Source organism: Labeo rohita, chromosome 9, assembly GCF_022985175.1.
Source record: "Labeo rohita strain BAU-BD-2019 chromosome 9, IGBB_LRoh.1.0, whole genome shotgun sequence".
Classification (NCBI taxonomy): Eukaryota; Metazoa; Chordata; class Actinopteri; order Cypriniformes; family Cyprinidae; genus Labeo; species Labeo rohita.
Window position 1 is genome coordinate 17,983,957 of NC_066877.1, and position 13,881 is coordinate 17,997,837.

The 13,881-nt window shown below is 35.6% G+C and overlaps 1 long non-coding RNA gene across 1 annotated transcript in view; it reads left to right on the forward strand.

Annotated features, from left to right (window-relative positions):
* Nucleotides 1–687: 687 nt before the first annotated feature.
* The window catches only part of LOC127171203 (uncharacterized), a 131,840-nt gene continuing 118,646 nt past the window's right edge, over nt 688–13,881 (forward strand). The window contains exon 1 of the long non-coding RNA XR_007828476.1: nt 688–876. This is a non-coding gene — a long non-coding RNA (uncharacterized LOC127171203). The remainder of the gene's footprint in view (nt 877–13,881) is intronic.

A 13,881-nucleotide genomic window follows, 5' to 3' on the forward strand; every position in this document is an offset into this window, starting at 1 on the left:
TTTTAGTGACAAATCAGCTTGTTGAAATTAAAGGCACACTACCATTTAAAAGTTTAAGATCAGTAAAACTTGTAATGTTTTTTAAAGAAGTTTCTTATGCTCATCAAGTCTAAATACAGAAAAAAAACAGTAATATTGTGAAATGTTATTACAATATAAAATAATGGTTTCTAGTTTAATATAACTTTATTATTACTTTAAAATATAATTTATACCTGTGATGCAAAACTGACTTTTCATCAGGCATTACTCCAGTTTTAAGTGTCACACGATCCTTCACAAAACTGATTAAATATTTTCTAACAATATAAGTCTTAGCTAACATTTTTCTAATCAATTTAACACATCTGTGCTGAAAACAAAAATGCTTTCAAAAAATTTACTTACCCCAAACCTTTGAACGGTTGTGTATATTGTTAGAAAAGATTTTTATTTCAAACAAATGCTGTTCTTATCAGAAAACAAAAGTTGTTCATATTGGTTATGCAAACTCAAGAGTACCAATTACAATCAACGGAAAAAAAGTGGAGGAAGTTGCAAACTTCACCTATCTTGGCAGTGTTGTCTCCTCAAATGGAGATGCAGAGTGACATGTCAATTGTTGTATTAGCAAAGCATCTGCTGTGTTCCAGCGACTTTGTCCAATATGGAACTCGCCTTCCCTTTCTCTGCAGATTAAACTGCGACTCCTGGCTACGATCGTTGTGCCGACAGCGACCTACCCGTGTGAGACCTGGAAGATGACTAAACCCTTTGCTCGAAAGTTGGATGTTTTCCATCTACGTTGTTTGCGACGCATCCTTAAAATTACTTACCGGGACCATGTCACAAACATGGAAGTATACTGTCGTGCCAACACACAGAATTAAGGTTAAGGTAAGGGCTGTTCTTTTTACCTTTTTTTTTTTTTTTTTATCAAAGAATCCTGAAAAAAGTATCACAGGTATATTAAGCAACACAACTGTTTCCAGCAATGATAATAAATCAGCATATTAGAGTGATTTCTGAAGGATCATGTGACAATGAATGTTAGAGTAATGATGCTGAAAATTCAGTTTTGATCACAGGAATAAATTAGATTTTAATATATGTTAATATTGGGAAAAACAAAAACAAAATAAAAGAAATCGTTATTTTACATCCATTGCTTATCAAACTCCGATGACTGATGATCCAAAAGTAAGTTTATTATGAAAAAGAACCCCACTGGTAAACCTGGTGAAAAAATTGTAATAAAAGACTTTTAAATTTATTTGAAGGTGCTTTATTTTATTTTTTTAATGACATTAAATATGATTACAATTTAAAATAGCTTTTTCCTATTTTTTGTTTATTTTAACAAAAATGTGCTTCATTTTAATTTTGGCTTTTTGACAGATTACCAGTGTCAACCAGAATTGTAGTATTGGTGCATCACCCAACTGTGGTTGTAAATCACTGTTTTAGGCCACACAGCTCTGAGTTTGATTCGGACTAACCACTTTACACAAGACAGACCAATTTATTTTTCGTCTTAGAGGAGATACATTTACTTGGGTGCCCTGCCAAACTGCCCTCAGTGATAACCTGTACTCAAGGTCCAAAACTAACACTCGACAAGTGCTAAATTCAGGGTAAAAAAAAAAAAGGCAGTGAAAATAAAATATTTGCTGTTACATTGTATAGGGATTTAACGAGTCACTCAGCTTGTGATGCAATGATTCACGATATTGATTTTTCTGAATTTATTTGCCACAGATGGCAGAAGTTCATTTTGAACCCTCCCTGTGCTACACACACAGTCACACAGCAGTTACACATACACAATTTGTGTGTATACAAAGCCTCATATTAAAGTCATATATCGTTGCATGTCCGGGACCACATTTCCTTTCTAATGAATAATATCAAAGTCCAGTGGTGTTAAATGTGTCTGAGCTTAGCTCGATGCATATAGTGCCTGTAGTCTGATAACCTTCAACAGCACTGACGACATTACAGATTGCTGTTGTTCAGCTGTGCAGTCTGCACTTCTCTGGGTCACACCTGACATTTTTACACTGTGTTCTTGCCCGGATAACAATCTTTCAATATAGAAGGATTTATGGATTTGCACACACACCTGTGATTGTCGAAGAAGCACACAGACAGAAAAAATTGTGGCTCTGAGAATCGACAGAGCATGCTAAAGTCATTTCACTATTTTTCCCCTCACTCCGTGTCTTTCTCCATCTTACCCTCTGACGTAACACACACTATACACTTGCTCCTGAGGCAGTGTAGACACTGTAGCCAAGAGAAAACATGCTTGATTAGTCAGGGTTAAAGTGTAATGACTGCCCCTTACAGGGGAAACAGCACAGCGCTGAAACAAATCAAACTGAACGTTAGTGATTGTTTACTAACCCCTTAAGAGCAGAGTCAGAGAGAGAAAGGAAAGAAGGAATGAGGTGCAAGTAAGCGAAATCAACGTAGCAGACTTTGCTCTCATGTTCCTCTTTTGACTTATTTCACAGTATTTTAGAAAAAAAAAAAGATCAAGAAAGATCTGTAATATATGTTCTAGGCCTTGATTTTGTGAACTAACAATTTATAGTCTGAATTAAGCTTTGGTGATTTTATTCAGCTGAAGCATCTGTTATATATGTGACCCTGGACCACAAAACCAGTCTTAAGTAGCACGGGTATATTTGTAGCAATAGCCCAAAATACAATGTATGGGTCAAAATTATTGATTTTTCTTTTATGCTAAAATCCTTAGGATATTAAGTAAAGATAATGTTCCATGAAGATATTTTGTAAATTTCCTACTGTAAATATATCAGAACGTAATTTTTGATTAGTAATATGCCTTGCTAAGAACTTTATCTGGACAACTTTAAAGGCGATTTTCTTAAGATTTAGATGTTTTTTTTTTTTTTTTTTTTGGTCCACCCTCAGCTTCCAGCATTTCCAATAGTTATATCATGGTCCAATCTTAATAAACCTTAATGGAATACATTAATGGAAAGCTTATTTATTCAACTTTCAGATTATTTATACATTTCAAATTTGACCCGTATGACTGGTTTTGTGGTCCAGGGTCACATATTAGCCTATATATTGGGAGAGATCATGTTTTGATTAACTGAGCTGTCTACACTGTGTAGACACCACGTTTTTAGTTGACGGACATCCCGTTTCTATTTTTGTTGTGCTGCATGGCTTTACTGGCCACTTTATTTTCTCTTTATGTCTGAAATGACTTTTCTGACAAGTAAGTGTTGCTTTATTGCAATTTAACCATTACATGAAAGCCAGCTTGTGATATTTCTAGTCTTTAGCCAGCACATTTTTCCACAAAAATGTTACTGCAAACAATGTAAGCAGCACCAATGTTTTCAACATTGATAATTAGAAATTAGAATTTTTATTAAAAAATAGAATTAGATCATTCGAATAATTTCTGAAGGACCATATGACACTGAAGACCAGAGTAATAGCTGCTAAAAAAATCACAGAAATAAATTTTAGAATGTATTAAAACAGTTATTTTAAACTGTAATAATATTTCACAATATTACTTAAGTTCCTCTAATTTTGATCAAATAAATGCAGTAGTGATGTAACGATTCACTTAACTTACGATGCAATTCACAATACTGAATTAACAATACAATTTTCTCACGCTTTTTTAACACATGCTTTGGAAAATCATGGAAAGTCCTTCAGAAACAGTCTTTCTTCCACGGCTCGTTACGCTTCATACGCTTGATATCAACATTCACATTGACTGATTTTTATGTAGAAATGGCGACAGTATGGCGCGTTAAAGAAAAGGAACTCATGTTTCCATAATCGCTGGCTGAAATTAATAACTAAACTTAAAATTAAATAATCTTTGAGAACAAGGAGTCAAAAGGTGTTCATGGTCTGACTTTAGCAAATGACTGTAGCAAAATTATTTTGCATAAAAACATCCGCATAAAAACATGTGACTGAAACAAAAATAGCAGATGGACTGAATGAGAACATAAATTCACTCTCTGCCTGCAGGTGGCGCTTATGGAACAGCAGAGATACAGCGTTTCCTTATATTCCTTATAATCCTTATATTTCCATAACTTTTTGGAGACCAGATGTGTGGACAATTTTTCTCAGAACTGTGAGATATAAACTCACAATTGTGAGTTATAAAGTCCTGATTGCAAGATAAGTCATTGAGTCTAGATTTGACTTTTTTTTTCTCAGAATTGCGTGACATAAAAATAGTCAATTACGAGAGAAAAGCTTACAATTCTGACCTTTTTCTTAGAATTGCACTATATAATTATATAAATTTTACCATTACAAAGAGGCACTAAATCGCTGTCCAGAACATTCTCTTACACCATTCCTGGCTGGTGGAATGATCTTCCCACTGCTATCCGGAATGCCAACTCCCTAACAACTTCAAGTGACTGCTGAAAACTTATCTCTTTCGAAACTATTTGACTTAAAACAAAAAAAAAAACTTTTTATTCTACTCTTTTCCCTTTCTAGCTTGTACTTATCTGAACAATGCCTGTTTTATGGTATTTTGAGCACTTCTGAAATCGTTTTGCCTCTTTAGGACAAATCGTATTCCCCACTTGTAAGTCGCTTTGGATAAAAGCGTCTGCTAAATGAATAAATGTAAATGTAAATGTATATATATAAAGTCACAGTTGCAAAAAATAGTCAATTGTGAGATAAAAAGTCACAATTCTGACTTTTTTTTTCTCAGAATTGAGTTAAATAAACACAATTACAAGAAAAGACAAAAACTCACAATTGAGAGAAAAAAAGTTACAATTGTGAGATAAAAAGTCGCAATTACCCTCTTATTTTTCATTCAGTGGTGGAAACGGTCTTCCATACAGATGTGTCAAAAACCAATGAGAAGATCGAATGGAGGTCGTGGTGGGGTCAAAGGTGGAAGGGGAAAATCCCATGTTCTGTGTGTCTTCCTCTAATCCTTCTCTCCTCCCTCTTGTCTGTGTTTGACTGGTTAATCCTTTACTCTGTTCAGGCATGCTGGATTCTGAATGGATGATTTAAAACTAGCAACTGTTCTGTGTAACTTATGGACCTCCACCCTGTGCCTGTCTGTCTGCTTGTTACACTGGTGTAGGATTGTTGAATTAGGAACGGCAAGCTTATTAAACAGAAAGTATACCGGCTCTACAATCAGAGTTAAGCTATTATAAACTGAAAATATATGCACACCTGTCTGTGTGAATTAGCTGAATTTGAAATTAATATGGTAAGTCTACATATCTGCTATACCACATTAAGCTAATGCAGAGGCTTTCAAACTTTTTGATTTCAGGATCCCTTAAAATATGATGAACCCATTTGCAAAGGAACCCACTTCCTAAAATATAATAGCAGCAATATAATTTGATGTGTAAAGACCCATAATGCTATTTGGAAAAAAATTATTAAGTGCGATATGTCCCAAAACGTTCCTCCAAATTAAACGGCTGTTTTTTAATATATTGTTACTGCACTAAAACAAAGGAACATTATTGAATATATTACTTTTGAGAATATTTACTTTGTATTAACAAATCTTTTTAATTTACTATTAATTTTAGATGTATATTTTTTTTAAAGTTTCTTACTTTTTATGTATTCTGTATTCAAAATTATGGTTTTTGAGGAAAACATTTCAGCATTTTTCTTCATATAATGGACTTCAGTTGTGCCCCCGATTTTGAACTTCCAAAATGTAGTTTAAATGCAGCTTCAAAGGACTCTAAATGATCCCAGCCGAGGAAGAAGGGTATTATCGAGTGAAATGATCGTTCATTTTTTTCGAAAAATAAAAATTTGTATACTTTTTAAGCACAAAAGCTTGCGTAGCACAGGCTCTCGGATGCACGTCCACGGGTCGTTCTTGAACGATTTGTTCATTTTAAACTCATTTTGACTCGCAAAGAACAAGTCGTCTCGGGGAGTGATTCATTCAGTCGCGCATGCGCAGCATCCTTTTAGGTTCTGTACTGGAATTAGTTCACCTGTTTCATCGTATTTGACTTACTTGCACTTTCTTAGTCTTTGCGCGTTCGCTTTGTAAACACTGGGTCTGTGGTTCCTCCTACATTCGGCATTGTTGTTCTGGAAGTGGACTTCTCCTTTAATGACATTCTAGGATCATTCTATCATGGTAAAACCACAATAAAACACAGCATCTATCGATTACTGCTTTGTTTTACAGTTCAAACTACTTTGTCCACCAGATGAACATTAATATGTTAGCTAAACATTATTATGTATGATGTGTAATGTATTCACTCTTCACTGAGTAGAATGATAATACTGGCAAACATACCAAGCTAGTTCATATGCTCTCTTTCTCTCTCATTCAGTTCTTTTCCTTTTTGTAACCTGCTTGTCAGTGATGTGATTTGTACAAGCAACAAATCCCAGCAAATACAACATGATTTAAATGTTTCTGTCAACACTGAGCCAGATTCTGGTCGCACACAATGCATCTTACGATGAGGAAACAAATTTCGTAGCTACGAATGAAAGCCTCAGGTTCTGCCACCTGACACCAATAGAAACAGAAATTAAATCAGAGGAAGATACCCTTGTAAATCTTTTTTTAGGATTCACAGAATTCACATTTGAATTGAAAAGACAGGCTTTTAAACAAAATGTTATAGTAGAGTTTCCCACACACCCTCTCATTCTGTTCTTGTACAGTACAGTAGAGCTATTAGGCTGGGCAAAAGATGACTCTGATGAGTGTTTGTTAGCGAAATTACCCCATGATTGCTTTATTTCTTACTAAAGCCTTTGGAAGCACATTAATGAGCTCAGTGCTTATCCACACGACCATCGGGGGACAAATCCAATTTGTCTGTAAAATAATGACAGCCCCTTCTTGGACATCAAAAGAGACAGGCCAAATTACAGCCAACACTTGATCATCTGCTTCAAAATGACCATGTATTTCTCTAGAGGGAGGCTAAAACCAGCTTTGATAGTTTGCCTCCGGACAAGGATGAATTTGTGGCAGGGAAGTACAGATGCTGCTAATATATAGAGAGTGCCTGCTCACAATTGAGGATTTCCAGTGGGGGACTTGATTAAGGTCAGCGTTTCTGATTTATGGTTTAAATATAAAATGGTTTGTTTGCTAGTGTACTTCAAAGGGATATACTAAAAGCTTTGTGGCTTTGACATTGCTCTGTAATGCACTGAGCATAAAGTACTGGGATTTTTTTTAACAACATTTTTTTTAACATTTGGTAAGATTTTAATGGTGTTAAAGGGGTCATCGGATGCAAAGTTTACTTTTACATGTTGTTTGAACATTAATGTGTGTTGGCAGTGTATGTACAAATCTACCCTATAATGATAAAAATCCATGCAGTGGTTTTTAATTAATTTGTAAAAATAATATCCCTTTTTCAAATCGAGCCATTCTCAGATGCCTGTCGGTGTGGCGTCACGCCACAGAGGCTGCTTGATTGACATGAGCGTCTTACCTCAGATCAGCTGTAACAGTCCGACCTCCATTGTTTCGATGCCAGAGCAGGGATGTAAGTTAGACAAGAATATTTCCGATTGAGGTGTTGTATTGCTGGATGTAATAATGAACATAGTGGTCGTCATTTACTCCCGACATCTGAGCCGCTGAAGATGCAGTGGATTACATTTGTTTGTGAATGGAATGCGCCTCCTGATCTACATTTATCCGTCTATGTTCGCGTGAATCATTCATGATCCAGCTTCATCTACAGCAAAAGTAAGTATTTTTTTTATTAATCTTTGCAATCACCTTTCCTAATACCATGCTAGTTAGCAAGTTTAGCGGCTAAATGTGACTAAAGTAAACAGGCTTGTCACTCCACAAAGAGAAGAGAGGGGTGGGGCGAGCAGAGCTCATTAACATTTAAAGCAACCTTGACCAGAACAGGATGATTTTTGCAGAGCTCATTTTGACAAGGTAAAAAGGGTGTTGGTTTACTGTACCATTGAGAATTTTTTTAACCAAAGTATATTATAGACTTTTCATTAAGACCCTAAAGAATCATATCAACTTGTGGAAAATGGGCATCCGATGACCCCTTTAAAAGAAGTATCTTTTGTTCACTTTATTTGTTCACTAGGCATTTATTTGAAAAATAGCAATAGTGTGAGATATCACAATGCACAGTAGCTATTTTCTGCAGTGGTTGATTCTTAATTGCAGCTGATTTTCAGCAGTCATCACTCTGGTCTTTAGTGTCACATGATCATTCAGAAATGCTGATTTGGTGCTCGAGAAACATCTCTTAGTATTATTAAAGTTAAAAAGTTGTGCTGCTTAATATTTTTGTGGAAAATTTTTTTTTTGACTTTGTGTGCTATATGTTTCCTAACTGATCAAACTTACAGTTTTTGTAAACTAGACTATTAAAACCACCAAAAATTCCTTAGACTTTCATTGAGGGTATGAAAACTTTCGTACAGTAAGAATTATGGTGTATTTAAACAGTCTATTGCTATAGCAAAGCTTAACAACTCCCTACTAAACAGCTAAAACCAGTCTGGTTGGTTGGCTGCTTTGGCTGGTCTCCCAGGCTGGTTTTAAGGTGGTTTTGGCTACTTTTTAGCTGGTTAGGCTGGTCTTGGCTGGTCAAGCTGGAAGACCTGCTATAAGACCAACCGAGTTTAAACCAGCCAAGACTTGTAGCTGTTTTTGCTGAATGGGCTGGGTTTAGCTGGTCAAACAGTTTAAATTAAAACCAGCCTAAGCTGGTTGGCTGGTCTTAGCTGGTTTAAGATGGAAGTAGCTGGTTTTAGCTGGTCATTCCAGCTGGTCTCCCAGCCTGACCAGCTAAGGAAGTGGCCAAAATCTCCCTAAAACCAGCCTGCTGACCAGTTTTATCGTTGTTGTGTTTTTTTTGTTTTGTTTTTGTTTTTTTTAGCAGGGTTTATTTGTTTATTTCTATGTATTATATTTATTTAAATTTATTGATTTATAAATGGTTGTAGCATTTTTTTCTTATTATAAATATCAGCTTGTAGCTGTTTTTAGCTGGCATTTTTCTAAATCAGCTGGTTTTGAACTTTTTTTCTAACTGGTTTTAGCTGTTTTTTTAACTAAATCTGCTGGTTTAAGATGGTTTTCAGCTGTTTTAGATTCATGAAACATGCTAGCAACATACTGATCATGCTAGAAACAAGCTAACAGGTTAATCATGCTAGCAACATATTAATCATGCTAAAATATGCTAATGATATAAAAACTGATCTAGAAACATACTAAAAATATGCAAATCATGCTAAACACATGTTAACCATTCTAAGCTAGAAACATATTAGGAACATGTTAATCATATTAAAATGCATTAGCAACATGCTATATACATGCTAGCAACATGTTAACAATATACTAACAGCATGCTAATCATGCTGGCAACATGTTATCAACATGTTAATCATATTAAAAACATGTTAACAGCATACTAATCATGTTAGAACCCTGCTAAAAAAAACAGCTAAAACCAGTCTAGTTTAAGATGAAAGTAGCTGGTTTTAGCTGGTTGTTCCAGCTGGTCTCCCAGCCTGACCAGCTAAGGTTGGAAGTAGCTAAAACCCCTCTAAAACCAGCCTGCTGAACAGCTGAGACCAGCCTGGATGACCAGCTAAAACCAGCCAGCCAGCTTAGGCTGGTTTTAGCTGTTTTTTTTTTTTTTTTTTCAGCAACATCTTAACTTTCACACTTAAAGCTTTTACAACTACTTCAAAGTTTCAGGCTTGGTATTCTCAAACTTTGAAATGGAAATTATTTGTAAAAATATAAAAATGTTTAGGCTACTGTCACTATTGATCAGTTTAATGCATTCTTGATTAATAGAATAGCTGTTTTCTGTACAAAAATCTCACTGACCCCAACTTTTAAACAGTGCACTTTCTTAGTGGTTTATATTGATGAAACTGCTTTGTGTTGTGATTCAGAACATCCCATAACTGTGGTAGATTCACCTCTTGTGTCTTATTACTTTAATATTCAGCACTGCATCAAACACGCTTATAGACCACCTCATGGCAGAAGAACAAATAAAAGTCATTCCACCCTTTTTGTGAATGCAGGCTTCGGTGATTTCATTTAAAAAGACATAATATCTGCCAGAGGAGGCTCTTCACATCAGGAGGTGAAATATGGCCCAAAACAGGGGTGAAGTAGATTATCTCATTAAATTTAACAGGTTCATTTTTTCTCTTCCTGAGGTCTAATGGAGAGGATTCGGTCAGTAGCTTTAGGAGGAGGCTCTTCGGTCCTGTAACTGTGTTTGGGGGGGAGGTCCTAATAGCAAAGAAAGAAAAAGACAGAGGGAGACACATTTGTTGTGGGTTATTAACTTGTGAATGAGAGAAAGTGGATCGCTGTGTTTGTATGGAGCATTACCTCCCAATTATGCAGTGAGCGTCTGTGTCATTATCTCACAGTTAGAGCTCATGTGATCTGTCTTTAATGCCATCTATCTGTTTGTCTGTCTAGTTCTGCATTTTTTTTAAATCATAAAAAGTTACTTTGACAGGATGTACTTAATAGCAAACAGCTAAACATATACTGTGATGCATACCATGAAATGATCAAAGTGTCAAGAACCCGTTTGGTAAAACTGCAGTGTATATTCAACGTGTTCTCAGCATGTGAGTGTGTGGGATGTTTCTAGCTCGGCGTCATATGTGCTGTCACACTATAATTTAAGGAACTAAAAGCCAAGGGCCAGCCGGCTGTCTGAGAGGCCATCTAAGAAAAACCCTGCAAGCAATTGAACTGCTGTGAGTTCTGTGCTTTAAATTCGCCTGAAACACTGAATCAGCCAACCGCTGTTCTGCTTGGAAACCCGGAGTCTGACAGAAAGAGTAACCCAAGCGCACCTCTCCCCAGACCAAAGGCGTTAATTACGTTTAATTGTGGGATATTTCATAGTAACTAACTTTAATGGGTAACACTTGTCAAAGTCAGCTCCTGCTTAGTTGGGTTTTGGTGTACAGTGCCAAAACTCTGTGGTGTGTGTGTGTGTGTTTTCCCTCAGGAGGTCGTAGACCATCTGAGAGCAAAAGAGCTGGACTTTTCTAAAAACAGATATTACCCTTCCAAAGTTTGGGGTTGGTAAGAATTTTTAAAATTGCTTTTAAAAGAAGTCTCTTATGCTCACCAAGGCTGCATTTATTGATCTAAAATACAGTTAAAACAGTAATTTTTTTAAATTGTATGTAATATATTCCTGTGATGGCAAAGTTGAATTTTTAGCAGCCATTACTCCAGTCTTCATTATCACATGATCCTTCAGAAATCATTCTAATATGCTGGTTTGGTGCTGAAAAAGCATTTTTTCTGATCATAAATGTTGAAAATGGTTGTGGTGCTTAATACTTTTGTGCAAACTGAACAGTTTTTTGTTTTTTTTTCCCAGATGTTGTTGATAAATAGAAGGTTAAAGCAATCATCATTTATTTAAAAAAATAATTTTGTTTATTATTAAACATTTTACTGTTTTACTGTTATCTTTTTTTAAGGAATAGTTCAATTAAAAATTTTAAGTCTGCCATTTGATCCATATGTATTCTGTTTTAAAACTTCCGTTTTCAATTATTTTTTGTTTTGTTATTATATATTAAAAGAGAGGTTTAGCAGAATGTCAAAGCTGCTCTCTGCCATACAATAAAACTGGACTATGACAAAAATGACAAAAAAACAAAAAGTAATATAAAAACAGTCTTCTGAGTACTGATTTGTGTGAGAAACAGGCTGACATTTAATTTAATATTCACTAAAAATCTTCAAAAAGGTGTAGGCGCCATTCATCTCCATTCATTGGAAACAAGCAATCAGAATATTCTGCTACATCAGCTCTGTATTGAGTTGTGGAAGAAAGTGTTTTTGATTTTGATTGAACTTTTACTTTAAGTACTGTGTCAGATATTTTTGCTTGATGTTTAATCATTGGGGATGTAACTGTATCAAAATCTCACGATACAAAAAATATTGCAATATGAAGTCCACGATAGGATATTTATTAAAATTGGAATTGGAAAAAAAAATATATATATATATATATTTTAAAGTTAAATTATTCTAATGCACTTTGAGAGTTCAAAATGAGGAGCTCCAACCCATTTTCGTAACTAAGAAAACTTAAATCAGAAAAAAGTCAGTTAATTGACTTGTACCTGAACTTTAAAGGTGACTCAGCCCACTTTTTATTTGTGCTATACTGTGTCAGTTTAAATTACATTCACACTGGTGTTTTAGGAAGCCAAACAAATTAGAATATAATAATTAATAATACAACAATGACAGTAAAACAATTTCACTGCAAAAAATAAAATAAAAAAAATAATAAAAAGAAAACCAACATAGGTATATTATTTTTTGCTTCACATCGCATTAGGGAAATTTCAACATCTTTTCTAATTTCTACACTAGAAAGAGATATTTTTAATTTGAACTGCAGTAATGTTTCCCATTTAAACCGCTAGCCATCAGCAATTTATACTGCATTTTTAAGCTTTTATTTTGACGGAAACTGCAGCAGAGCTTTTATTTTAAAGGAAAACACCAGCTTCAGTGAAAACAGGCTTACAAAAGCACATCTCACTACAAATCTGGTGAAATGCTGTAATCATCCGCCTCAATAATAAAGCATAACCGGTGAGCGTTGTGTTCCGAAACGCACGCTAAACTTAAAATACAGCCAATAAAAAAAAAAGAGTTCAATGCATTCACTGTGAACTGAGCCATTCTGAGGTGCGGAAAACACTGCATCACAAGCTGATCGCCTCAACAGTGTGTGCGCTTTGCTTTGAAACTCACAGCGAAAACAGACTTGATGAAGTGATTAAGCCGTTTTGTGTTTTCGGTTTTAGTTCGTTTAAAAGATACTGTGTCAAAGCATAATGGCCCAAAGCACAACTTTAAAGACCTTTTATGTTAGAATAAGAAGTTTAAATATATTTTTGAACTCTTTGCCCGAAAGACCTATCATTTCATATCGCCATGTGACCGTATGTAACGATATTGATAATATAATTACATCCCTATTTTAATCCTGTTTCTTGAATTTAATGTACGCTGTCTGTCATAGTTCTGCCTTTTTTGTGAGTAGCACATGTACAGTGGCCTCTGGCCTCTGTGGTCATGTTATGTGGTCTAAGTCCAGATTAAGTTTACTTCCACTTGACTCTGCTCCTTCAGATCAAGTTTTTACACCCACTACCCTCTATTTACACACACAACATTTCACAGGACTTCAATTTGGATTTGAAGTTTCAATTGGCAGCGTGAATATTGACCTTGAGTCTCTCAGCACATATCAAATCGTGCCCTTCTCCGGGTGAGTCTGGGCTTATAGTGACGATCTGCCCATAGGAGACAAGTTGGATGGAACGTTTTTGTTCTGTCCGCGCCAAACTTATGGCTGAGTATTTAGCAGCATCTCAATTTAATTACACCGCCCTTTCAAGTTTTTCTTTCACACATTCTTTTGTTCAGCCAGCGCTTTTAATTATCTCTGCTTGATTCCGGTATTATTTTACAAGAATGAAGACTTGACTGTGCCCTCAACCTCCTAATATTGCAGTCAATCCAAATGAATGTGCTATATTGGCATGGCACGCTCTCTCTCTTCTCTCTTTCTCTCTCTCTCTCTCTCTCTCTCTCTCATTTCATCAGCCAGAGTATTCCCTCACTGTCCACCCTCGTTTCCCACATCAAACGACGTAGTGCCACATTTCTCTCTCCTCACCCTTTGGGTCCAGCTGGCAGCGGCGATCTGTATGCCATATGGGCCACTGCTATATATAGACCAGCACATTCATGTCTACTGTAAACCCCTGCATCTACTCCACATCCTATGCGGCTGATGAAGGTCATGAACCTTCACAATGTGC